Source organism: Pelophylax lessonae, assembly GCF_965119305.1.
Source record: "Pelophylax lessonae genome assembly, chromosome: 8".
Lineage (NCBI taxonomy): Eukaryota > Metazoa > Chordata > Amphibia > Anura > Ranidae > Pelophylax > Pelophylax lessonae.
In genome coordinates, this window is record NC_138775.1 from 25,963,613 (window position 1) to 25,989,519 (window position 25,907).

Below are 25,907 nucleotides of genomic sequence, written 5' to 3' on the forward strand. Positions count from 1 at the left end.
CTGCAACAAAAATGTAATTTTTGGTGAGATATTCCCAATAGGAACAGGTCTAAAGGGATGCAGGCCCAGCAGTTGTCCTCATTAGTGCCCTGCAGCTGCCACAGCTGATAGATAATTATAAAACCACTCCCATTAGACCCACTCAGCACAGAGGTACAAACAATGATTTCTTCAGAATAACAGAAGGTAGGAATCTGCAACAAAGTTTGTAAAAATCCCTGCAATGTACAGAGATCACCCAGAGGGGAATGTTTTTTTCTCAACAAAAATGGAGTTATGCTTTAATGTCAAAGTAATGACGTAAATGTACTTTGGGCGGTCGACAAGTGGTTAGGGCTCATTCCCACCTGTTTCAAAATGAGGCATTGGACACCCCTTGTTAAAACGCTCTGAATGCCAATCAAAGCACTTGTCATTAATAAGGATGGTGAGCTTACAGTCCTGTTCACACGTTGTTTTTTCTTTGCTTTGGTTCGCCTAAAAATTATACCCCATGTTGCTTTCTCTGTGCTTCAAAGAGTCCCCAAAGTCCCCATAGAAGTCTATGACAAAGTCACTAGCAGCACCTGCAGCTTTTGAGGGGCTTTTATTCAAAGTTAGTTTTGCTTGGTTTTGGAGGTATTTGAGGTATGAGATATCCCAGGATGCACTGGGAAACCGACAAGCGAACCAGAAAGATGTCATCAGCAGTCACTCCCGATTCATGTGTATGTATTCTGGGAGCGTCTGGTGCAGACATCACATCTAGTGTACAGCTTGGAGCAGCAGGAAGGTAAGCAGGGCCTGGATTGGAGAGAGGACTGAGTGGTGGAGGATTAGCAGGGCTGGGGGACCGGAGCAGGAGAAACTAGCAGATGCCACATATGGTGCACAGCAAAGGAGCAATATAGCGGGAGGTGAGTGAGGCCCGGAGAGAGAGAGGAAGATCAGCAAGCCAGAGGATCAGCGATCTGGGGGGCTACTACTGAGCGGGGGGATCAGCATAGCTTGGGGGTTATTACTAAGCGGGGGATCAGCAGAGCTAGGGGGTTATTACTGAGCGGGGGATCAGCAGAGCTGGGGGGTTATTACTGAGCGGGGGATCAGCAGAGCTGGGGGGTTATTACTGAGTGGGGGATCAGCAGAGCTGGGGGGTTACTACTGAGCAGGGGATCAGCAGAGCTGGGGGGCTATTACTAAGCGGGGGATCAGCAGAGCTAGGGGGTTATTACTGAGCGGTGGATCAGCAGAGCTGGGGGGTTATTACTGAGCGGGGGATCAGCAGAGCTGGGGGGGTTATTACTGAGTGGGGGATAAGCAGAGCTGGGGGGTTATTACTGAGTGGGGATCAGCAGAGCTGGGGGTTACCACTGAGCAGGGCATCAGCAAAACTGGGGGGTACTAATGAGTGGGGCAACTGCTAAACAAGGTTACTAATAAGCTGGTGATCTGCTGAATAGGGGTACTAATGAGTTGGGGATCTGCTGAGTGGCGGTACTACTGAGCTGGGGTTCTACTGGGCATTTTTAAAACAAATAGAAAAATATATACACATAGGGCATTTTCCATGCTTCATTAAAGCTTCAAAAAAGCATCACAGAAGCATCAAAAACACATTAGAAAAGCATATGGAAGGGGTAGGCACTTTAACCACTTGCCAACCACTTACGTTATTTTTACTGCGGCAGGCTGGCTCCTACAGGCAAAACGACGTAGGTCTACGTGGCTCGCCTGGAGGCAGCTAGGGGGCGAGCGCTCATCAGCGAAGAATCCGAATCCGATGCCTGTGTCAGGTGGCTCCGATTGCCACCTGACACCCGCATTCGTTCCCCGCTGAGAGAGAAGAACGGTCAGATGTTGTAAACACAGCTGACCGTTCTTCTCCCTGGGATGATCATAGAGATCATGTGATCCGTCTATATAGGAACACAGGTCTCTATGATCATTTCACAAGCCATGCCCCCCACAGTTAGAATCACTCCCCTAGGCTCACATTTAACCCCTTGATCACCCACAGTGTTAACCTCTTCCCTGCCAATGGCATTATTACAGTAACAGTGCATATTTTTAGCACTGTTTACTGTAGTAATGTCACTGCTCCCCCCAAAAGTGTCAAAAATTTCAGTTAGGGGTCCGATCTGTCCAATATCGCAGTCCTGCAAACAATCGCAGATCGCCGCCATTACTAGTAAAAAAAAATATAAAACAATAAAAAAGGCATAAATCTTTCCCGTAGTTAGCAGACGCGATAACTTTTGCGCAAACCAATCAAAATACGCTTATTGCCATTTTTTTTTTACCAAAAATATGCAACAGAAAAAAAATTGGCCTAAAATGTTAAAAAATTTTGATTATTATTTTTTTTTTTTGATATGTCATATAGCAGAATGTGAAAAAATATATTTATTTTTTTTTCATAATTGTCGCTCTTTTTTTGTTTATAACGCAAAAAATAAAAATTGCACAGGTGATCAAATACCACCAAAAGAAAGCTCTGTTTGTGGGGAAAGAAAGGACGTACATTTCGTTTGGGTACAGCGTCGCACGACCGCGCAATTTTCCGTTAAAATAACGCAGTGTCGAATCGCAAAATAGTGCCTGGTCATTAAGGGGGCAAATCCTTCCGGTCTTGAAGGGGCCCCTATGACTCTATTTTGTAATGCTCTTCCATCTTGTGCACAATATGCTGTCTTTTATTTCATAAGCTTTTCAGTCTCGCATAACCTTGATGTTTCCAGCAAGGCTTATCCGTAACCCTTTTTTCTCCTTTCTCTCTGTCCCCCACTATATATAATGAAAGAACAATAGAACAATAGAACAAGTATATTTTCTTATCATGCCCTAGCCTCAAGTATTCTAACATAAAATACTGTTGCAAAATTCTTTTCTGTTCCCAGTATATAATAGAGACTAATATTCCTTGTCCCGTGGGAAATGTTTAACCACTTGCCGACCACTCACATGGAGCGTACTGCGGCAAAGTGGCTCATTATAGCCCAACGACGTAGACCTACGTCGCTGGACTCCTCCCCTTGTGGGCCGCGCGCGCGCGCCGCCAGAGGCTCGTTCCCGCTGTATTCAGACACAGCGGGAGTCAGGCTAGGGGAGGAGCGGCGGTGATCACCGCCGCTCTTCCCCGATCGTCGGGGATCGAGTGAGGAGATCCTCCCGCTTGTGTAAACAAAGCGGGCGGATCTCCTAAGTGACAGACAGTGACAGATTACAGGATTCAGCATAGCTGAACCTGCGATCTGTGCCTGTGTCACTCAGTCACCTCCCCCCACACAGTAAGCATGAGGCATACAATTAACCCCTTGATCACCAATAAAGTTAACCCCTTCCCTGCCAGTGTCATTATTACAGTAACAGTGCATATGTATAGCACTGATTACTGTAGTAATGTCACTGGTAACTCCAAAAGTGTCAAAAATGTCAGTTAGGGGTCCGATCTGTCCGCCACAATGGCGCAGTCCCGCAAAAATTTGCAGATCGCCGCCATTAATAGTTAAAAAAAAAACAATAAAAATGACATAAATCTTTCCCGTAGTTAGTAAACGCAATAACTTTTGCGCAAACCAATCAAAATATGCTTTTTGCGATTTTTTTTTTACCAAATATATGTAGCAGAAAACAAATTGGACTAAAATGTTAAAAAATTTAGATTTTACATTTTTTTTGGGGGGGGGGGGGGGAAATTTCATATTAAAAAATTTGAAAAATATTGTTATTTTTTCAAAATTGTCGCTATTTTTTTGTTTATAGCGCAAAAAGTAAAAATCGCACAGGTGATCAAATACCACCAAAAGAAAGCTCTGTTTGTGGGGAAAAAAGGACAGACATTTAATTTGGGTACAGCATCGCACGACCGCGCAATTGCCCATTAATTAACCTAGTGTCAAATCGCAAAATAGAGCCTGGCCAGCAAATCCTTCCGGTCTTAAAGTGGTTAATGTGTGTTAAAGTCGAAGCAGGGGTAAAGGAGCCCTTAGCCTTAGGCCCCTTTCACACTAGTGCAACTTGTCCCGTGATTTTGGACAAGTCATTTTCCATTATTTTCAATGAGCCCCAATCATATCAGTGCAACTTGAAGTTGCACCGACTTCAAAGTAGTCCCTGCACTACTTTGGCACGATTTTGAGGCCAAAGATATTCAAGCCCAGTCAAAATCGTGGCAAAATTGCGGTACATCGCACGACTTTGAAGTCGCACAAGTGTGAAAAGGGCCTAAGTGGAGTGTATTTGTTATTTATTTCAAGTACTTACATAGTACCTACAATTTATGCAGTGCTTTACATATACATTATATTTTTTGTACATTTACATCAGTCCCTGCCCTTGAGGAGCTTACAATCTAAGGTCCCTAACTCACATTCATACATACACCTACTGGGGACAATTTAAGCCACGTACACACGCAACGATTATCGGCCGACCGATTGTTCCGACTTTTGTCCAGAGTGGTGTTTTGTTGGTTGGAATGTGCCTAGACTGCACACAAATTTTCTCGGCCAACAAAAATCAACTTCAGAAGTGATGTCATGTGCTGGTTTACTTTCCATGTGTTTTTTCTTCTCTGAGCATGCCCAGTCTTGCTCATCAGATTTTTGTCTAACGAAATCTGTACTGACTGACGGAAAATCGGCCGTTGTGTTGACGGCTAACAAAAATTTTATAGCATGCACACCAGATTTTTTTCGGCCGAAAAGTCGGAGTCGGTTGTCGAAAGCATCATACTAACAAGCCGAAAATCGGCCGATCGGACGTTGGCCGAAAATTCCCGGCCAATAATCGTTGCGTGTGTACGAGGCATTAGACAGGAGCCAATTAACTTACCAGCATGTCTTTGGAGTGTGGGAGGAAACCAGAGTACCTGGAGAAACCCCACACAGGCACAGAGAGAACATGGAAACTCCAGGTCGGAAGTACTAGCCACCTAGCCACTGTGCTGCCCATAGTATTTTAGAGTGGCATAAACATCTAGCACCAAAATTTGTTGAGAACACGTTTATAGATGAAACGCGTTGACCCTATCAGATTTGTATAACAACTGTAACCCTCCCCTATTGTCAACAATGCTTACATACTAATTTTGAACATACAAGAAATTATTTTTATGTCAATATTTGTAAAGTGTTTTTTGTTTCTTTTAAAATTTCTTAATAAAAAGTAAATTATTTTAAAGTAATAAGTGTGCTTACTCAGCGTGTGCCTTGAAAGTCCGCCAATATATGTTTGGACAACTTCTGTTGTACCATCCATTTTCTTTTTGATAAATTATGAGAACTTTCCTCAATTGCGGTGGCCAACAAAATAACATTTTTGAAATGAAAACAAACATGGACTTTACCTTTCTAAAAATAGGCCCTTCAGGTGATTGAAATGTCGGTGAGACAGGTCCTAATAAACAGGAAACCAACCAACATAATATTTGGATAGTGTCATACAACGGGCAATCCGGGATTTGCAGTAATTGCGCGGCTATAAAACATAATAGCTTTGATACAGAATAAATAAGGTCACTGATTATTTTTATTGTTATTGGGAACTTGACATTTGCGTCTGGCTGGAGGAGGTTTTTGGAATCCATAGCAGTTGTGGAATTGTGAATATGAAAATAGCCAGATCAGCTAATATTGACTGTTGTTTTAAAGAGGAAGTAAACCCTCCTCTGACACTTTTACCTATAGGTAAGCCTATGATAAGTCTTACCTATAGGTACTGTAAATATCTCCTAAACATGCACCGTTTAGGAGATATTTACCTTACATGCAGCCAGTGACATCACTGGCGCATGCGCTCAGAAGGAACGCCCGCTGGTGCCGTTTCTTCAGAGCCCCGTGCCGTGACTGTCGGCTCCCGCGCACGTGCGCGGGAGTGACGTCATCGCGGCTCCAGTCAATCAGATGGCCGGATGCCGCGATCCCGGAAGACGGGCGACTGGACATGTCGCCCGTCATACAGGTGAGCGGGCGGCACAGCGGGGGCTCGTTCTAAGGTAAGTATTTCATAATGAGCTAGTATGCGATGCATACAAGCTCATTATGTGTTTCTCTTACAGGTTGCAAAAAAAAAAAAGTAATACGGGTTTACAACCTTTTTAAATATAACCACCGCCAGCCCCACTATTTTGGGGATGGTAGCTTGCTAAGGTGCAGGATCCAAGGTCTCTTTTCAAGGGAATTTGTCACTTTACATTTATTTGTCCATTGAGGGACAGGATGGGGGTTCTGGAGGGGGTTAGGGGGTTCTGTGGCAGACTTGGTTGCCCTCTAAGGGATGAGATTTCTGGAGTGAACTGGGTGAAAATGTAGGAGATGGGGTCTCTGGGGGCACTGGGTGTTTCTTCAGGAGGCTGTGTGCTTTGAAGGGGCACTGTAAGAAGTTGGGGGAACTATGGGGGGCTGGAGGCTCTGTGGCTAGCTAGGGGGCCCTGAAAAGATCTGGGGGGGCACTGTGGGAGGTTTGATGGCACTGTACGAGGTTGAGGGTGAGTGCTCTCAGAGGTCCTGGAACCTGTGGGAGGCCGAGAGGCACTGTGGGTCACAAATGGAGGGTTGAGGGCACTATGGGAGCTGGATGGCAATGTGGAAATTTAGGGGACACTGTGGCAGACTTTGTGCCCCTGTAAGGGTTGAGGTTTCTAGAGTGAAATGGGGGAAAGTGTAGAAGATGGGGTCTCTGGAGAGCCTGGGTGTCTCTTCCTGGAGGTTGTGTGCTTTGCAGGGGCGATGTAGGAAGCTGAGGGATCTATGGGGGGCTGGAGGCTCTGTGGCTAGCTAGGGGGGCAATGAAAAGGTCTGAGGAGGCACTGTGGGAGGCTTGGTGGCACTGTACAAGGTTGGGGGGTGAGAGATCTCAGAGGTCCTGGACCTGTGGGAGGCCGAGGGGCACTATGGGTCACAGTGGGAGGGTTGAGGGCACTATGGGAGCTAGGTGTCGATGTTGGAGGTTAGGGGACTCTGTGACAGACTTGGTGGCCCTGTAATGGATGAGGTTTCTGGAGCGAACTGGGGATAAAAGGGGGAGAGGGGTTTTCTTGAAGGCCTGTGTGCTCTCCAAGAGGCTTTGCACTGTGAAGGGATACTGTAGGAAGCTGGGGACACTATGGGGGGCTGGAGGCTCTGTGGCTAGCTAGGGGGCACTGGAGAGGTCTGAGGGGAAATGTTGGAGGCTTGGCAGGACTGTGTAAGCTTGGGGGGGGGCACGGTGGGGGCTACGGGCTCTCGGAGGTCCTGGGACCATGTGGGAGGCTAAGGGGCACTGTGGGTCACAAATGGAGGGTTGAGGGCACTATGAAAGCTGGGTGGAGATGTGGGAATTTAGGGGACTCTGCGGCAGATTTGGTGGCCCTGTAAGAGATGAGGTTTCTGGAGTGAACTGGGGGAAAGTGTAGAAGATGGCATCACTGGAGGGCCTGGGGTCTCTTCAGGGGGTTGTGTGCTTTGCAGGGGCACTGTAGGAAGTTGGGGAGAACTATGGGGGGCTGGAGGCTTTGTGGCTAGCTAGGGGGCACAGAACACGTCTGGGAGGCAGTGTGGAAGGCTTGGTGGCACTGTATGAGGTTGGGGGTTGAGTGCTGTCAGAGTTTCTGGGACCTGTGGGAGGACGAGGGGCACTATGGGTCACAGTGGGAGGGTTGACGGCACTGGGAGCTAGGTGTCGATGTTGGAGGTTGGGTGGAGATGTGGGAATTTAGGGGACTCTGCGGCAGACTTGGTGGCCCCATAAGGGATGAGATTTCTGGAGTGAACTGTGGGAAAATGTAGAAGCTGGCATCTCTGGAGGGCCTGGGGGTCTCTCCAGGGTGTTGCGTGCTTTGCAGGAGCCCTGTAGGAAGTTGGGGGAACTATGGGGGGCTGGAGGCTCTGTGGCTAGCTAGGGGGCACTGAAAAGGTCTGGGAGGCAGTGTGGGAGGCTTGGTGGCACTGTACGAGGATGGGGGGGGTGAGGGTTCTCAGAGGTCCTGGGACCTGTGGGAGGCCGAGGGGCACTATGAGTCACAAAGGGAAGGGTGAGGGCACTGTGGAAGCTAGGTGTCGATGTTGGAGGTTAGGGGACTCTGTGGCAGCCTCGGTGGCTCTGTAAGGGATGAGGTTTCTGGTGTGAACTTGGGCCAAATGTGGGAGATGGGGTTTCTTGAGGGCCTGGGGGTCTCTCTAATAGGCTTTGTGCTTTGAAGGGGCACTGTAGTTGGGGACACTATGATGGGGGTTGGAGGCTCTGTTGGTCACAATGGGAAGGCTGAAGGGCACTGTGGGAGCTAGGTGATGATGTTGGGGTTTAGGGGACTTGGTGGCCCTGTAAGGGATAAGGTTTCTGAAGTGAACTGGGAGCAAATGTGGAAGATGGGGTCTCCGGAAGGCCTGGGGGTCTCTCCAAGAGGCTTTGTGCTTTGAAGGGACTCTATTGGGGGCTGGAGGCTCTGTGGCTAGCTAGGGGGCACTGAAAAGGTCTGGGAGGCGGTGTGGGAGGCTTGGTGGCAATGTACGAGGATGGGGTGTGAGGGTTCTCAGAGGTTCTGGGACCTGTGGGAGGCCGAGGGGCACTATGAGTCACAATGGGAAGGTTGAGGGCACTGTGGAAGCTAGGTGTCGATGTTGGAGGTTAGGGGACTCTGTGGCAGCCTAGGTGGCTCTGTAAGGGATGAGGTTTCTGGTGTGAACTGGGGGCAAAGGTGGGAGATGGGGTTTCTTTAGGACCTGGGGGTCTCTCCACGAGGCTTTATGCTTTGAAGGGACATTGTAGGAAGTTGGGGACACTATGATGGGGGTTGGAGGCTCTGTGGGTCACAATGGGAAGGCTAAAGGGCACTGTGGGAGCTAGGTGGCGATGTTGGGGGTTAGGGGACTTGGTGGCCCTGTAAGGGATAAGGTTTCTGAAGTGAACTGGGAGCAAATGTGGAAGATGGGGTCTCCGGAAGGCCTGGGGGTCTCTCCAAGAGGCTTTGTGCTTTGAAGGGACTCTATTGGGGGCTGGAGGCTCTGTGGCTAGCTAGGGGGCAATGAAAAGGTCTGGGAGGCAGTGTGGGAGGCTTGGTGGCACTGTACGAGGATAGGGGGGTGAGGGTTCTCAGAGGTCCTGGGACCTGTGGGAGGCCGAGGGGCACTATGAGTCACAATGGGAAGGTTGAAGGGCACTGTGGGAGCTAGGTGGCGATGTTGGAGGTTAGGGGACTCTGTGGCAGACTTGGTGGCCCTGTAAGTGATGAGGTTTCTGGTGTGAACTGGGGGGCAAATGTGGGAGATGGGGTTTCTTTAGGGCATGGGGGTCTCTCCACAAGGCTTTATGCTTTGAAGGGACATTGTAGGAAGTTGGGGATACTATGGGGGGGGGGGGGGTTGGAGGCTCTGTGGGTCACAATGGGAAGGCTGAAGGGCACTGTGGGAGCTAGGTGATGATGTTGGGGTTTAGGGGACTTGGTGGCCCTGTAAGGGATAAGGTTTCTGGTGTGAACTGGGGGCAAATGTGGGAGATGGGGTTTCTAGAGGGCATGGGGGTCTCTTCAAGAGGCTTTGTTCTTTGAAGGGACACTGTAGGAAGTTGGGGACACTATGATGGGGGTTGGAGGCTCTGTGGGTCACAATGGGAAGGCTGAAGGGCACTGTGGGAGCTAGGTGGCGATGTTGGAGGTTAGGGGACTCTGTGGCAGACTTGGTGGCCCTGTAAGGGATGAGGTTTCTGAAGTGAACTGGGGGCAAATGTGGTAGATGGGGTTTCTTTAGGGCCTGGGGGTCTCTCCACGAGGCTTTATGCTTTGAAGGGACATTGTAGGAAGTTGGGGACACAATAAGGGTTGGAGGCTCTGTGGGTCACAATGGGAAGGCTGAAGGGCACTGTGGGAGCTAGGTGGCGATGTTTGGGGTTAGGGGACTTGGTGGCACTGTAAGGGATAAGGTTTCTGAAGTGAACTGGGAGCAAATGTGGAAGATGGGGTCTCCGGAAGGCCTGGGGGTCTCTCCAAGAGGCTTTGTGCTTTGAAGGGACTCTATTGGGGGCTGGAGGCTCTGTGGCTAGCTAGGGGGCACTGAAAAGGTCTGGGAGGCAGTGTGGGAGGCTTGGTGGCACTGTACGAGGATGGGGGGTGAGGGTTCTCAGAGGTCCTGGGACCTGTGGGAGACCGAGGGGCACTATGAGTCACAATGGGAAGGTTGAAGGGCACTGTGGGAGCTAGGTGGCGATGTTGGGAGTTAGGGGACTTGGTGGCCCTGTAAGGGAAAAGGTTTCTGAAGTGAACTGGGAGCAAATGTGGAAGATGGGGTCTCTGGAAGGCCTGGGGGTCTCTCCAGGAAGCTGTTTGTTTTGAAGGGGCACTGTATGAAGTTGGGGGCACTGTGGGGGGCTGGAGGCTCTGTGGCTGGGTAAGGGGTCACTGTAAGGGGGGGGGGGCACTCTGGGAGGCTTGGCAGGACTGTGTAAGGTTATGGGTGGAGGGCACGGTGGGGGCTGAAGGTTGTCACGGTGCGATCTCTGTGAGTTTTTCAGTCAGGCTTCATGGGGTACGTGAGCGGCCTACATCTATAGCAAGGGCAATATCCAACTTTATTTAAAGCTGCACAGTTTGTTTTCATCCACAGGAGCCCCTGTATTCCTATACTAGACTTTATTCTACACTCAGGCCTAGCTTTGTATTGCTCCTCCATTGCCCAGCACACACAGGGAGGTGTGAAGGGTGGAAATGGCCCATAAATCCCTAATGGCTCTCCTCATATCTCTATGTACACAATGTCATCCTTATCCAAACCCTGCTAATCCCCCTCCATTATATGAGGTGACAGGTCCTCTTCCCTGTCTGTGTACACATTGGACCCTCTGTACTGATAACAACAATAATCCCCTCCCCTCCCCCTCTCTTTCTCTCTGGCACATTCTACCCCAGCAACCAGCCGTCCCTTAGCAACACGGCTGGCGTTCGGCCAATCTGAGAGCGTCGCAAACGCCGGGCCAATGGGAAGGCGAGGCCACAGCGAGGCCGAGAGAAGCCAGAGCCGCCATTTTCATTCCGCTGAGAGACAAAAGAGAGGAAGCAGCCGGAGAGTCGGGCCGAGGGAGGACCTCAGGTAAAGAAATGAATGAGGCCTTCATATACCGAACCGAGGGGGGACAGGACTGTGACAGGGGAGGTCTACAATGTGTGGGGGAGGGATAAGAGTAATGGATGGTGACCGGGGGACTGCAATTACCAGCATTACCTGTCAGATCTATTAGAGGGATCCTGTGAGGGACTACGACTCCCAGCATGACCTGTCATGTTTACTAGAGGTGAACAGGGGGACTACAAGTCCCAGCATGCCCTGTCATATCTATTAAAGGTGATCAGGGGGACTACAAGTTCCACAATGCCCTGTCTTGTCGGTTAGAAGAAACCAGTGAGGGACTACAACTCCAAGCATGCCTTGTCATGTTTACTAGAGGTGAACTGAGGGACTACAACTCCCAGCATGCCCTGTCATGTTTACTATAGGTGAACAGAGGGACTACAAGTCCCAGAATGCCCTGTCTTGTTGGTTATAGGAAACCAGTGGGGGACTACGACTCCCAGCATGCCCTGTCATGTTTACTAGAGGTGAACAGGGGGACTACAAGTCCCAGAATGTCCTGTCTTGTCGGATTAGAGGAAACCACAACTCCCAGCATGCCCTGTCATGTCTATTAGAGGTGATCAGGGGGACTACAAGTTCCACAATGCCCTGTCTCTTCGGTTAGAAGAAACCAGTGAGGGACTACAACTCCCAGCATGCCCTGTCATGTTTACTAGAGGTGAACAGAGGGACTACAAGTCCCATAATGTCCTGTCGTGTCAATGAGAGGAAACCACAACTCCCAGCATGCTCAGTCTTGTCTGTTAGAGGTGAACAAGGGGACTATAAGTCCCAGAATGTCTTATCGGTTAGAGGAAACCAGTAGGGGAGTACAACTCCCAGCATAGCCTGTCATGTTTACTAGAGGTGAACGGGGACTACATGTTCCAGAATGCCCTGTGATGTCTATGAGAGGAAACCACAACTCCCAGCGTGCCCTGTCATGTCTATTAGAGGTGAACAGAGGGACTACAAGTTCCAGAATGTCCTGTCTTGTCGGTTAGATGAAACCAGTAGGGGAGTACAACTCTCAGCATGCCTTGTCATGTCTATTAGAGGTGAACAAGGGGACTACAAGTCCCAGAATGTCTTATCGGTTAGAGGAAACCAGTAGGGGAGTACAACTCCCAGCATAGCCTGTCATGTTTACTAGAGGTGAACAGGGGGACTACAAGTTCCAGAATGCCCTGTCGTGTATATGAGAGGTAACCACAACTCCCAGAATGCCCAGTCTTGTCTATTATAGGGGGACTACAACTCCCAGAATGTCCAGTCTTGTCGGTTAAGAGGAAACCAGTGAGGGATTACAACTCTCAGCATGCCCTGTCATGTCTATTAGAGGTGAACAGGGAGACTACAAGTTCCACAATGCCCTGTCATGTCAATGAGAGGAAACCACAACTCCCAGCATGCCCTGTCATGTCTATTACAGGTGAATAGCGGGACTACAAGTCCCAATATGCCTTGTCAGGTCTGTTAGGAGGCAAATAAAAGGGATTACAACTCCCAGCATGCTCTGTCAGGCCGATCAGAGGAGGTCAATGGAGACTACAACTCCCAGTGTACCCTGTTAGGCCTATTGAAGAACAAGGAGACTACATGTCACAGAATGCCCTGTCAATTGGGAAAACCAGTGGGGGGGGGGGGTCTACAAGTCCTAGATTGGCCCCATTATCTCTGTTAGAGGGGACCGGAAGGACTACAAGTCCCAGGATGCCCTTTCAGATCAATTTGATAAAACCAGTGGAGGACTACAAGTCTTAGAATGTCCCATCCAATCTATTAGAGGAGGCCACAAGTCCCAGGGTGCCCTGTGGGACCAATTAAATGAGACCAGTGAGGGGGGACTACAAGTCCCAGCCTGCCATGTCAGGTTTATTTGCGGAAACTACAAGTCCCAGCCTGCCATGTCAGGTTATTTGCGGAAACTACAAGTCCCAGCATGCTCTGTCAGTCAGGGGAGGGGGGGGAATGACTATAAATCCTAGCATGCCCAGCCAGGTCTATTGGATGAAGCCAACAGAGGGCTTTAAATCCGGCATGCCCTGTTGGGTTTGTGAGAAGTGACTGGCAGATGACTACAAGTCCCAGCATGCCCTGTTTGTCTTTAAAAGGGGACTCGGTTGTTGGAAATGTCATGGTGGAAGGGATGGGCCCAGCGGGGGAGGGTTAATTTTGCAGTGGAGCATAAAGGAAGCTCATGAGGATACAAATTAGATTCTGCGGTTGTCATTCTCAGTTATTATGTAGAACAAGCATGCAGCCAGGGAAGTCTCGCTGCCTCTCTTGTATACGGTGGAAGATGACCGTCCTGGAACTGGCACAGAAGTCACCAGCGGCAGCTCCCATGTTTCTATCCTCACAGGTTCTCTTTAATCCTGATGCGTGTTTTCATCTATGTTGCGTCACAACGTTAACATCCGCCATCTTTGCCGAAGGGCTCTGCTCCCGTGGGGGGAGGGGTGATGTAACACTGGTGACAGGCAGCACAGATGTCCACATCCTGCATATAGGATGGAGGATCCTAGAGACAGCGGGGGAAGGAGGAGCTGGCAGATCAGCAGATGAGATCCTGTAGTTATTGGAAGATCGGCCCCCTGACTGAACACCAACCAATATCAATGTCATAGGCTCAGTAATGAGGGCACTGTGACCCCCCCCCCTCCATCCATCCCCCACATAGCAGCGCACTTGTCTTAATAGGCCTTTAGCACCTGTGCTGACTGGCTTTTGTTTATTCCCGGCGGGTTTTGCGTTCTCCTATATGTCATCGATGCAAAACCCACTTGCAGCAAAGCAAGGTCAGGAGGTCATCAGTGAGTTTTAAACGATCTCCTAATCAGTCGACTCTGGCCCTTAAAGTGGAACTTTAGTCAGAAAATTCAGTCCTGCTAGATCAGTGGTCCTCAACTCCGATCCTCAGGGCCCACTAAAGCCCCGTACACACATACCGATCGTCGGCCGAACGATCGGCCGTCTTTTGTCCGCGGGCTGTCTTGTCTGTTGAAAAGTGCAAAAGACTGCACACGAATTTTGTCGGCCAATAACAGCCGACTGCAGAAGTGATGTCATGTGATGGTTAACTTTCCGTGTCTTTTTTTCTTTTCTGAGCATGCCCAGTCTTGCAAATCTGCTGTCGGCCGAAATCTGTACTGACTGGCGAACAATCGGCCGTTCTGGTGTCGGCATACAAAAATTTTAATGCCTGCACGACAGATTCTGTTCGGCTGAAAGTGCGCTGTCGGCTGTCGGAAGCATCGTACTAACAAGCCGAAAATCGGCCGATCGGTCGTCGGCCGAATCTTTTCGGCCGACAATCTGCACGTGTGTACGGGCCTTAACAGGCCAGATTAAGTATTACCTTGGGGAGATGCAGACTAGAGTACTGCAATCACTGAGCAGCAAATGATATCACCTGGGATGTATTTCACTTATCTTGCAAATCTGGCCTGTTAGTGGGCCCTGTAGGCCAGGGTTGAGGACCACTGTGCTAGATGACTTCAGGTCGGCCCCTTTTTTGCAGGTATAGCGATGTACAACAATAAAAATAAGTGCCTAGACCAGTGATGGTGAACCTTGGCACCCCAGATGTTTTGGAACTACATTTCCCATGATGCTCCACTACACTGCAGAGTGCATGGGCATCATGGGAAATGTAGTTCCAAAACATCTGGGGTGCCAAGGTTCTCCATCACTGGCCTACACTGTATAAAATCCAGTAATACATTGTCTCTCCCTGCTCTGCACATGCTCAGTTGCTCTCTTTTATGGCACTGTGCTGAATTTGTAGAGGCCGATCTGCTGACAGCCTAAAGCAGGGATCCTCAAACTACGGCCCTCCAGCTGTTGCAGAACTACACATCCCATGAGGCATTGTAATACTCTGACATTCACAGACATGACTAGGCATGATGGGAATTGTAGTTCCTGAACAACTGGAGGGCCATAGTTTGAAGACCCCTGGCCTAAAGATTAACTGCTGTTCATGGGCTCTGGGCTTCAGCAAAATGGCAGGCCTTCGGTGTTCTATCAGAATAGCACTACCTATCAGATTCTGCTACCGGAAGTGACGTACGGACTAGAACAACTTATGTGCCTTGCGTTCCAACATGGCTGCTATGCATTCCTAATATGACAGAACGTGAGGTGGACGTCTTCTTACACCCACGCAAATCCTGAATTTTACATTTATTTTAGCAGTAAACTCACCTTATAATATTTTTGTTTGTTTTTTTTGTTTGCTAAAACCAAGTTATGAAACTTGGTTTTATTTATAAAGACGTTGTATATCACAATGGCCAAATCTGTGTCTGTACTGCGTGTTTAAACCTTAAGCGCCGGTTCACACTGGCGCGACGCTACTTTCAGGGGCGACCTCCGAGATCGCGGTGCGAGCAGCGCGCCGCGACCTCGGAGCGGCCGCCACAGACTTCATAACATTGAAGTCTATGGCGGTCGCCTCCTGGTCGCCCCAAAGAAGCTCCGGACCCTTTTTCTAGGTCGGAGCGACTTGTGTCGCTCCTATTAGAACGGGTCCGTAGCTTCCCTATGGGAGGCGACCTGGGAGGCGACCTGTGAGGCGACCAGGTCGCCTCACAGGTCGCCCTAGTGTGAACCGGGGCTGAGGCTACGTTCACATGTTGGCGTAACAGATCGCAGGCAGAATCGCTGCGATTCTGCCTGCGATCCGGAAATCATTGCAAATCGCGGGACGCCTGTGCGTTGCCGATTTGCAATGGCACCCCAAACGCTGTGCGATGTTTACACGATTTCCACCTGCCGAATCGCGGTAACATTGCGCAAACAAAATCGCGGGATGCATGACACCGCAAAGAAGCTCTTGTACCTTTTTTGGGGAGTCATGCGACCCGCGATTTTGTTTGCGCGATGTTACCGCGATTCGTCTGGCGGAGTTCGCGGCAACATCGCACAGCGTTTGGGGTGCTATTGCAAAGTATCGGCAATGCGCAGGCGTCCCGCAATTTGCAATGATTTCCGGATCGCGGGCAGAATCGCGGTGATTCTGCCTGTGATCCGCTACGCCAACATGTGAACGTAGCCTCATACCAGAAATAACCGATTCGATTTTTACTCCAGGAGTATATAATTAGTTTGGAAATCCTAGAGAAATGTTTAAATAATGCATTACAATTTACCTAAACCCATTCGATTTGTAGAGATTTTAGTCGACTAAAATGTACTGGAGGTTTTAGTCGACTAAAATATGACTAAAACAATTCAGATGACTAAAATAGCATTTTAGTCAAAAGATTTTAACTAAAAGCAGACCAAAATTTGCTGCCAAAATGAATACTGCACCCAATAGCGAATTGCAGCCATTGTATCTTCAGGTTGCATAGGGCATGCTGGAGCTTGTAGTCTTTCAGAATGACCTGTAACTTGTATAGCATGGGCTGAAGCCATATAGACATTATTATGGAATGAAACTTGTTTTGTTTTAATGGGAGTCTGAAGCAAAGTACCTTCATAAGCTGCAGTTCTATAGGGGAAATGATTCCTCCTCTGTTTAGCAATTGCTGGAAATATCAGTTATCTTGCACAGAATATAAAATTGCATAATTATAATATTGCACAAAACATCTGCATGCTGGATCTTCATATTGTTTTCACAATCTTTGTGTAAAGCCTCGTACACACGCACCGATTGTTGGCCGTGAATTTTTGGCCAACGTCCGATCGGCCGATTTTCGGCTTGTTAGTATGATGCTTTCGACAACCGACTCCGACTTTTCGGCTGAACAAAATCTGGTGTGCAGGCTATAAAATTTTTGTTGGCCGTCACCACAACGGCCGATTGTTCGTCAGTCAGTACAGAATTCGGCAGACAAAAGTGTGATGAGCAAGACTGGGCATGCTCAGAGAAGAAAAAACACACGGAAAGTAAACCAGCACATGACATCACTTCTGAAGTTGGTTGTTGTTGGCTAATAAAAATTGTGTGCAGTCTAGAGCACATTTCAACCAACACAACAACACTGGACAAAAGACGGCCGATCGGTCGGCCAACAATCGGTGCGTGTGTACGAGGCTTAAGTCCTTTCAATCTGTCCCACAAAGTCCTTGGCTGCTAGATCTTTCCGGATATCCTTTACAATGAAGCTGAATAGGTTAAGATTCACTTCCCCAGATCCAGGGCAGACGTAACGTGGGAGGAAAGGCTTCACCACCATCATACGTGGTAAATGTTACTTCCCCTTTGCTTTTTAGATCTTTCACATGGCCATTTACAAGGATCCTTTGCCAGTAACATCGATCAGAAGGTTCTTGCAGCTAGAATGACCGGTGCGTGTTCTTCTTAGTTTGTATAAACTGAGTGGCTGACAGCCGCCACCACTGTTTGCCCATAGCTGTACACCAATGTCCAAGCCTGCATGCAGTCAGCTGTATCCAAGCTCTCTGTGCATCTAACAGCAGGTAACTGCTTGGTGTGTGGCTACATGTGAACAACTGTCTGCCCCTCTCTAGTTTATGCGGGCTGAGCAGTCACCTCTATTTACATTCACCTGTCCTTCCAGCTGCAAGAATCCGATCCAGTGTTTATGGCTAAATAGCTGTGTGAAGGAGCCTATGCTTTATAAAAAAAAAAAAAAAAATACAGCCAATTTCTACCGGTTTTCACAGCGCCTCCCAGCACTCACGTGACTCCTGCCTCTCTCCTCCCCAGGGGGGAGTTCTTGGCCCCGCCCGCTGGAGATGACAGCCGGGAGTCAGGTGAGTGCTGAGAGGCGATGTGAAAATGAGTAGAAATTATAAATTTCTGCCCGTTTTCCCAGCACTCACGTGATTCCCGGTTCTGACATCTCCAGCGGGCGGGGCCAAGAACTCCCGCCGACGTCAATCGGGAAGGAGAGACAGGAGTCACGTGAGCGCCAGAAGACGCTGTGAAAACAGGTAGAAATCGGCTATTTTTTTTTATAAAGCACAGACACTGGGACACTGGTTGTTATCTAAAGCCCCGTACACACGTAGCGATTGTCGGCCGTAAATATTCGGCCAACGGCCGATTGTAGGCTTGTTAGTATGATGCTTCCGACAGCCGACATCGCATTTTCGGCCGAACAGAATCTGTCCTGCAGGCATTAAAATTTTTGTTGGCCGATTGTTCGCCAGTCAGTACAGAATTCGGCCGACAAACAGCCGATTAGCAAGACTGGGCATGCTCAGAAAAGAAAAAACACATCGAAAGTTAACCATCACATGACATCACTTCTGCAGTCGGCTGTTGTTGGCCGACAAAATTCATGTGCAGTCTTTTGCAGTTTTCAGCCGACAGGACAGCACCGGACAAAAGACGGCCGATCGTTCGGCCGACATTCGGTACGTGTGTACGAGGCTTAACAGAGGGGATGGTATGAAGATCAGAGAGTGGCTTAACCACTTTAATAGAAAAGGTCTGCAGGAAGTATAGAAGCAATGGAGAAGCAACATTTAGCAGGTATATTGCTGTGCTGTGCCGTCTGTCCTTCCACTTTCAAAGGCTTCATTCACTTTTACAAAAAAATATTAAATGCACTTTTTTTTTTTTTTTACAGGAGCCTGCAAAGTAGTGCAATTTCAGTCTCCTGCACTCTCTCTCCCCAGCTTTCAGCCTGTACCGTTGTACCTGCTGTCAGCTTGTAACCTGAAGGGAGTGTGAATGGACTTCTAGCATGCTGATCAGCACACTTGTGGCCCATTCAAACTACAGGTCTGTCTGCTGTGGTGACAGAAGGGACTTGTAGTTCTCTCATTCACAGATCCCTGTAAATAAATGACGCAGCCGTGCGGGCAAATAGGACAGTAGGTATGGGGAGAGGATCTCCCATCTGCTCTCATGGGGAATGGAAGGATCAGAGTTTAACATGTTGAGAAGGGAGATCTTATCCTTTTCTTTTGGCTTTTTATATTCTATGAAACTCCAAGTTCAGCATCTTCTGCCTGCTGGAGAGAACGCTGACACTGGCAGTTATGCAATAGCTACTTAAGGTCCCTGAGTGCCGGTTCACACTTATGTGCTTGCAATTCAAATTTGCAGTGTGAGTTTACCTTGCATTTTCAATAGCACAGCGCGGTTATAATGCAAATTGTATTGCGTTGATCATGTTAACCACTTGCTGACTGCGCACAGTATATTTACTGCGGCGGTCAGCCCCTCACAGGCAGAGTGACATAGGTCTACGTCACTAGCCTGTGAGGCTCTGGGAAACGAGTGCGCGCCGCGCGGTCACGGACCACCCGATGTCCGCCGGTCACTCGGCGATAGTCGCTGCAGAGGGAGAAAGGCAGGCGGCTGATGTAAACAAGCCGCCTGTCATTCTCCCCTGTGTAGGAATAGTGATCACACGGTTCTACTATGTAGGACCATTGATCATTGGCTGTGGCTTGGGCTGTAGGAACATTCACAGTTAGAATCACGCCCCTAGGGACACACACAGCCCCTCCCTCTCGATAAAAGTTAACCCCTTCACTGCCAGTGTAATTTTACAGTAACAGTGCATATGTATAGCACTGATTACTGTAGAAATGTCACTGGTAACCCCAAAAGTGTCAAAAATGTCAGTCAAGGGTCCGATCTGTCCGCCCATTGCAATGTCGCAGTCCCGCAAAAAAAAATCGCAGATCGCCGCCATTACGCGTTTAAAAAAAAGACAATCTTTCCCAAAAATGACAAAAATCTTTCCCTTTGTTAGTAAACGCGATAACTTTTGCGCAAACCAATCAAAATATGCTTTTTTTTTTTTTTTTTTTTCCCAAACATATGTAGCATAAAACAAATTGGCCGAAAATGTTAAAAAATTTAGATTTTTACATTTTTTTTTTTTTGGGAATTTCATATAAAAAAAATTGCTATTTTTGCAAAATTGATGCTCATTTTTTTGTTTATAGCGCATGATCAAAAAATCGCACAGGTGATCAAATACCACCAAAGAAAGCTCTGTTTGTGGGGAAAAAAGGACGTCAAATTCGTTTAGGTACAGCGTTGCACGACCGCGCAATTGTCCGTTAAAGTCATGCAGTGCCGAATCGCAAAATAGGCCCTGGTCAGGAAGGGGGTAAAATCTTTCGGGGCTTAAGTGGTTAATTAAGCTCCGATGCGATATTTCTGCTCTGGCCAATACAAATAAAATGGGTGTAAACTTCCTGTGGACTTCCTGGTTTTTGTGGGGAGAGTATTGTTGTGGAGTGTTTGTTTTGTGTTGTGTGGGAAGTAAGGAGGGTTGGAGCTGAGGGGAAAAACTGTACACATAATTTGCACATATCTGAACTGTATATGCGAGTTCAGACCGATTTATATTGATGTCTATGGAGACTAAATTCGCAACGCAGCGCTGTAATTTTTATCATCGCATCTGAATCGCAACGTATAGATGTGAACGACCGTCACAAATACAATGTATTTTGGAAATGCATGCGATTCTAGACTTTTTAAAATGCATCGCATTCGCAGTACAAGATCAATAAGTGTGAACCGGCACTTAAGCATGCTCCAAGCTTGCCGTGTATGATTGTATTGGGTCACATCTGACAGTCTTTGCCATAGCAACCCAATTCATCCCAGTGCAGGTTAGAAGATGAAAGTATAGACTCAATGACTGCTGTAGCCAAATGTTGATAAATTACGTTTATTAACAAGTCATTATGGTCTTTTAAAGCGGTTTTCTGCTTTCCTTTGAAAAGGACGTCTGCTCTTATGTAAAGGTAATGAGATATTGGGCTCTCACTGTTCTGTAACTGAGCCATTAGGCCGTAGTGCTCAGAGAATGCAGGCGTAGCGACTAATAGTAAAGTGGAAACCCCCTTCTGTATACTTGGTTCATAATGACTGAATGCATTCTGTACTGTTCCTTGTAAGGAAAATGACAATATATCAAGGTTTAATGGAAGATAATCTTACATAATGTTATATTTATTCCTGGGTGGGGTAGGGGACGCTTTGCGATTGATCTAGCTTGGATTCTGAGTACATGTCTTGGCTGGATAACATCATCTAGTGTCAAATGTACCCACTTCTAGGATCTGTGACAGTGATTATGGCCTGTTCTGCCCATGTCCTGATACATGTTCTGGTCATTATATCATTTGCCAAGCTAGTGCATATTGAAAGACCACTTAGAAATGACCTGACTTAACCCTGTCTGCGTCTTGGAACTCTCTCTTCCATAAATCTTGGGGGGGGGGGGGGGGTCGTGACCTTTACGGTTTGCTGTTTATTTACAGTGTTTATTTTAGACCCATGGCATTATCATCAATCAAATCAATGTAATGCAATCCTATTTCTGTTAGAGCCGGTTCCCACTGGGGCGACTTGCAAGTCGCCACGGATCGCCTGCCATAGATTAGCACAGGACCCATTCTAATAGGAGCGACACAAGTTGCTCCGGCTTAGAAAAAGGGTCCTTAGCTTCTTTGGGGCGACCTGCATTGACTTCAATGATATGACGTCCGTGCCGGCCGCTCCGAGGTCGCGACGCGAGCTGCACACCGTGACTTCACAGGTCGCCCCGGCAAGTCGGGTTGCTGCTATGTGAACCGGCTCGAAGAGGTTGTAAACCTCAGGGAAAAAAAAAACAATAAAAAAAAATAAAAACAATAAAAAAAAATAACCTGAAAGAAAAACACATAATGAGCTAGTATGCATCGCATACTAGCTCATTATGAAATACTTACCATAGAACGAAGCCCCCGCAGTGCCGCCCGCTTACCTGTAACACCACAGACATTTTCGGCCTTCCTGGTTCACGTCCTCCGCCCATCTGATTGGCCAGAATCACGATGACATCACTCCCACGCAGGAGCCGCCGTTCACTGCACAGGGCTCTGTAGGCACGGCATGGGTGGCCGTTCAGAGCGCATGCGCCAATGACGTCATCGGCTGCGTGCAATGTAAATATCTCCTAAACGGTGCAAATTTAGGAGATATTTACAGTACATATAGGCTTACCTATAGGCACAAGTCATTAAGAGGGGTTTACAACCTCTTTAATGTTGTTAGTGTCCATCTTTATTAGAATAGAATGTCTCCATACCTTTTTTCTTTGCCACCTGTGAAATTTGTGTTGGCTGTCTCTGATTTATTTAAATCCTTCTGGGTAATTTTAAAGGTAACTTGTCACCAAATTAGTTGCATTGGCAGAGGCGGAGCCTCAGCATTGTTTGTTCTACATATTAAATCTCTGGAATTCTGCTTTCTCACTGTTTTCCTTGAAGGGATTGTAAAGGCAGAAGGGTTTTTTTTTTTATCTTCATGCATTCTATGAACAAAAAAAAAACCTGTGTGTAGCAGCTTTCCTAATACTTTCCTGAGCCCATCTTTATCCAGGGATGTTGCAGGAGTGTCTCAGCTGCCTGGGACTCCCCTCCTCATTGGCTGAGACAGCAGCGTGGCGCTATTGGCTGCTGCCAATCAAAGTCAATCGGCCAGTTAGGAGAGCGAGAGGTGGGGCCGGGTTGCTGCTCCGTGTCAGAAAGGACACAGGGAGTTGTGAAGCAGCTCGGGTGCCCCCATAGCAAGCGGCTTGCTGCGGGGGCACTCGCCAGGAGCAAAGAAGAGGGACCCCGAGAAGAGAATCCAGGCCGCTCTGTGCAAAACCAACTGCAATTATAGAATTGCAGCAGGAATGGAGGGGCAGGCACTGATGACAGACAGGTGGGGAGGGGGAGAGGAGCAGAGAGTAGGAAAGTGCAGGGCTGCGGCCGGGTGACGGAGGCACATAAACTGACCACAGTGTCAGGGCTCAGCAGTCATGATACACTGGTCAGTGTACAGAGGGGAGGGTAGAAACTGGAAGGATCAGCCAGGTTTTTTTAGGTGATTCAGGGGGCCAAATGACACAGCACAAGCACTGTGCTGCATAACATGCTTTAAGGGGAACGGGATCCCTTTGTTACAAAAAACAAACAAACGCCTTAACCACTTGCCGACCACCTAACGACTATTTACTGCGGCACTCAGCCGCTTACAGGCAAAGTGACGTAGACCTACGTCGCTTGCCCACGACCCTGTAGGGGGTGCGCGAGCGGCGGGGGCACGCTCCCGCCCCCGCTCGTTCCCTGCTGAGCCAGCGCATGTGACCGGCAGCTGCGATGGCCGTCGGCCTCTCGCGATCTCCTACAGAAGAGGGGGAAAGACAGACGGCTGATGTAAACACAGCTGTCTGTCATTCTCCCTGAAGTAGGCACTAATGCCCCATACACACGTGCAGATTATCTGCAGACTTTTGTCTGCAGACTTACCAAAACCATATAATATGAGGTCAAACCTAAACACTTTCAATTTGTATGCAATCCGGCAGGCCCTTGCACTACATAGAAAAGGTAAGTCTGCAGACAAAAGTCTGCAGATAATCTGCACGTGTGTATGGGGCATTAGACTATGTGATCCTGCTATATAGGATTGCATGTCTCTGTGGTTACTTCACTAGCCACGCCCCCTGCCAGTTAGAATCACACCCCTGGGGACACACTTAACCCCTTGATCACCAATAAAATTAACCCCTTCCCTGCCAGTGTCATTTTTACAGTAACAGTGCATATTTATAGCACTGATTACTGCAGTGATGTCACTGGTACCCCCAAAAGTGTCAAATGTCAGTCAGGGGTCCAATCTGTCCGCAGCAATGTCGTAGTCCCGCAAAAAAAATCGCAGATCGCCGCCATTACTAGTTAAAAAAAAAAAAAAAAAAAAACCCTAAAAATGACAGAAATCTTTCCCGTAGTTAGTAAATGCAATAACTTTTGCACAAACCAATCAAAATACTTATTGCGATTTTTTTTTTTTTTTTTTTTTTTCCACCAAAAATATGTAGCAGAAAACAAATTGGCCTAAAATGTTAACACGTTTTTAATTTTTACTTTTTTTTTCAATTTCATATAAAAAAATGTAAAAAAATATTTTTATTTTTTTCAAAATTGTCACTGTTTTTTTGTTTATAGCGCAAAAAATAAAAATCGCACAGGTGATCAAATACCACCAAAATAAAGCTCTGTTTGTGGGAAAAAAAGGACATCAATTTCATTTGGGTACAGCAGCGCACGACCGCGCAATTGTCAAAGTCACGCAGTGCCGAATTGCAAAATGGGGCCTGGTCTTTGAGCAGCCAAATCCTCCGGGGGTAAAGTGGTTAGTTGACCAAGCTGAAGTTAGAAGCGGAATGGCTACCATGCAGAGCTACGCCAGGTTTTGCACTCTTCCAGTCTTAGTAAATCAACCCCAGTATTTACAGCCTACACCTATTCAGTTGTACTGTCAGCCTGGGTTCACACTTGTGCATGCGGAACACCGTGTGTGATTTGCTCAGGAATCGCACCGCATGAGATACCTGTGCGGTTTGATCCTAACATGTATGGCTCAAATTGCATCTCATTTGTACCAAAATAGTGCAGGACCCTTTTTTATTTCTTTTTTCCGCACACCCATGCATTGCGATTCCGGCACTGTGTTTTGCAATTTGTTTCGGTGTGCTGTTAATTTAACATTGACACCCGCAGCAGATCGCATAAATGCTATGCAGTGCGATGCAGGACAACGCAGCAAATCTTGGCGTTTCCCCACATCACATCAATGTCAACCAGGGCTAAGACTTCTGCTGCTGCTCACTGATCCATGTCCTAGTCCAGTTCTCCTTGGATATAATAAACAGTAGAGAGAGGGAAATAACGCGTTCCGCCTCCTGGCAGCTGTTCATTAATTTTCAGCACATTGCTACCGAAATGTTTGCTCGGATCGGGTTGCCATGAGCATCGGCTACTTTCTATTGCATAGGTTTTATATAATTATAAAGGGAAATCTCTAGCATAGTTGTTTGACAATCTATTATTCATTTTATTGATTGTCAGTTCTTAATGGACAAGTATCTGTATATCCTTTCCCAGGCATACCCGTTATGTAATCACTCATTTTGCAGGCAGTGTAGGATTTGTACAGAGGTGCGCTCCTAAGTGAACAGCCGGCTCTTACCGGTTTTAGTTATCTTTGGTAACACGTCCAGCATCCGTCTGACCAGAACCAATTCCCTTTTTATGGTTCCTGCCTGCTTGCTGTGATCCAGTTACATTACATTCTCAATAGAAATATGCATACACATTTATGCAGCATACCGTTTGTCAACCCTTAAATCAGATAGGAAACGGAAGCAGTGTTATAGTGGCCCGGGGCTAGATAAGCCTCTTAAATATTTAATAGAACGTTCTATTTATGGGAAAGCTACAGATTGCTATCGCCTAATTCCGTGTTTTCTGAGTATAGTTCATCTAATGAAAGCCTTTTATTTAGAAAACTAGGTCTGAAACACTTCTATTACATAAAGGTTTGTACTATGATCAAGGACTTGTTATGATTTTTAGGAAATACATCCTGAATCTTTTTTATATACAAACAACTGACTGCTTCAGTGCCGGTGTTGTAAAATTTTGTCGGACCCGTGAAAAAATCGGACCTCGTCACTTCCGGGGACAGAGCATCACAAAACAGCTGATAGGAGTCGTCCGTGCGCATACGCAAAAGACATTTTTCCAGGTTTGGCAAAATTATAACAGAGAGCGGACAGCTGACTGGGAGGAGGCGGGGCTGAGTTGGGACGGAAGACACCGCTGCGTCATCTGCAGAGCTGAATAGAGGAGGCGGGACGGAGGTGCGGCCGTGTAATAAATGCAGGACTTTAGCGACTCCTTCTGTTTTATTATCTTTAGTAATTATCGTATTATTTATCCTTAGGATTTTATTACATTTAGTATTTTGTATTATAGAAATACTAAGGCTCCATTCACACCTGGGCGTTTTTGTTTCAGGCGTTTTTTCAGGCGTTTTTGCAGGCGTTTTACAGGCGTTTTTTGAGCAGGCGTTTTTAGATT

The 25,907-nt window shown here is 47.5% G+C and overlaps 1 protein-coding gene across 1 annotated transcript in view; it reads left to right on the plus strand.

The window, feature by feature from the left end:
* Positions 1–10,915: 10,915 nt before the first annotated feature.
* The window catches only part of IP6K2 (inositol hexakisphosphate kinase 2), a 64,727-nt gene continuing 49,735 nt past the window's right edge, over positions 10,916–25,907 (plus strand). Inside the window, exon 1 of the mRNA XM_082265084.1 lies at positions 10,916–11,036. The gene's annotated coding sequence lies outside the window, so the exon portion shown is untranslated. The remainder of the gene's footprint in view (positions 11,037–25,907) is intronic.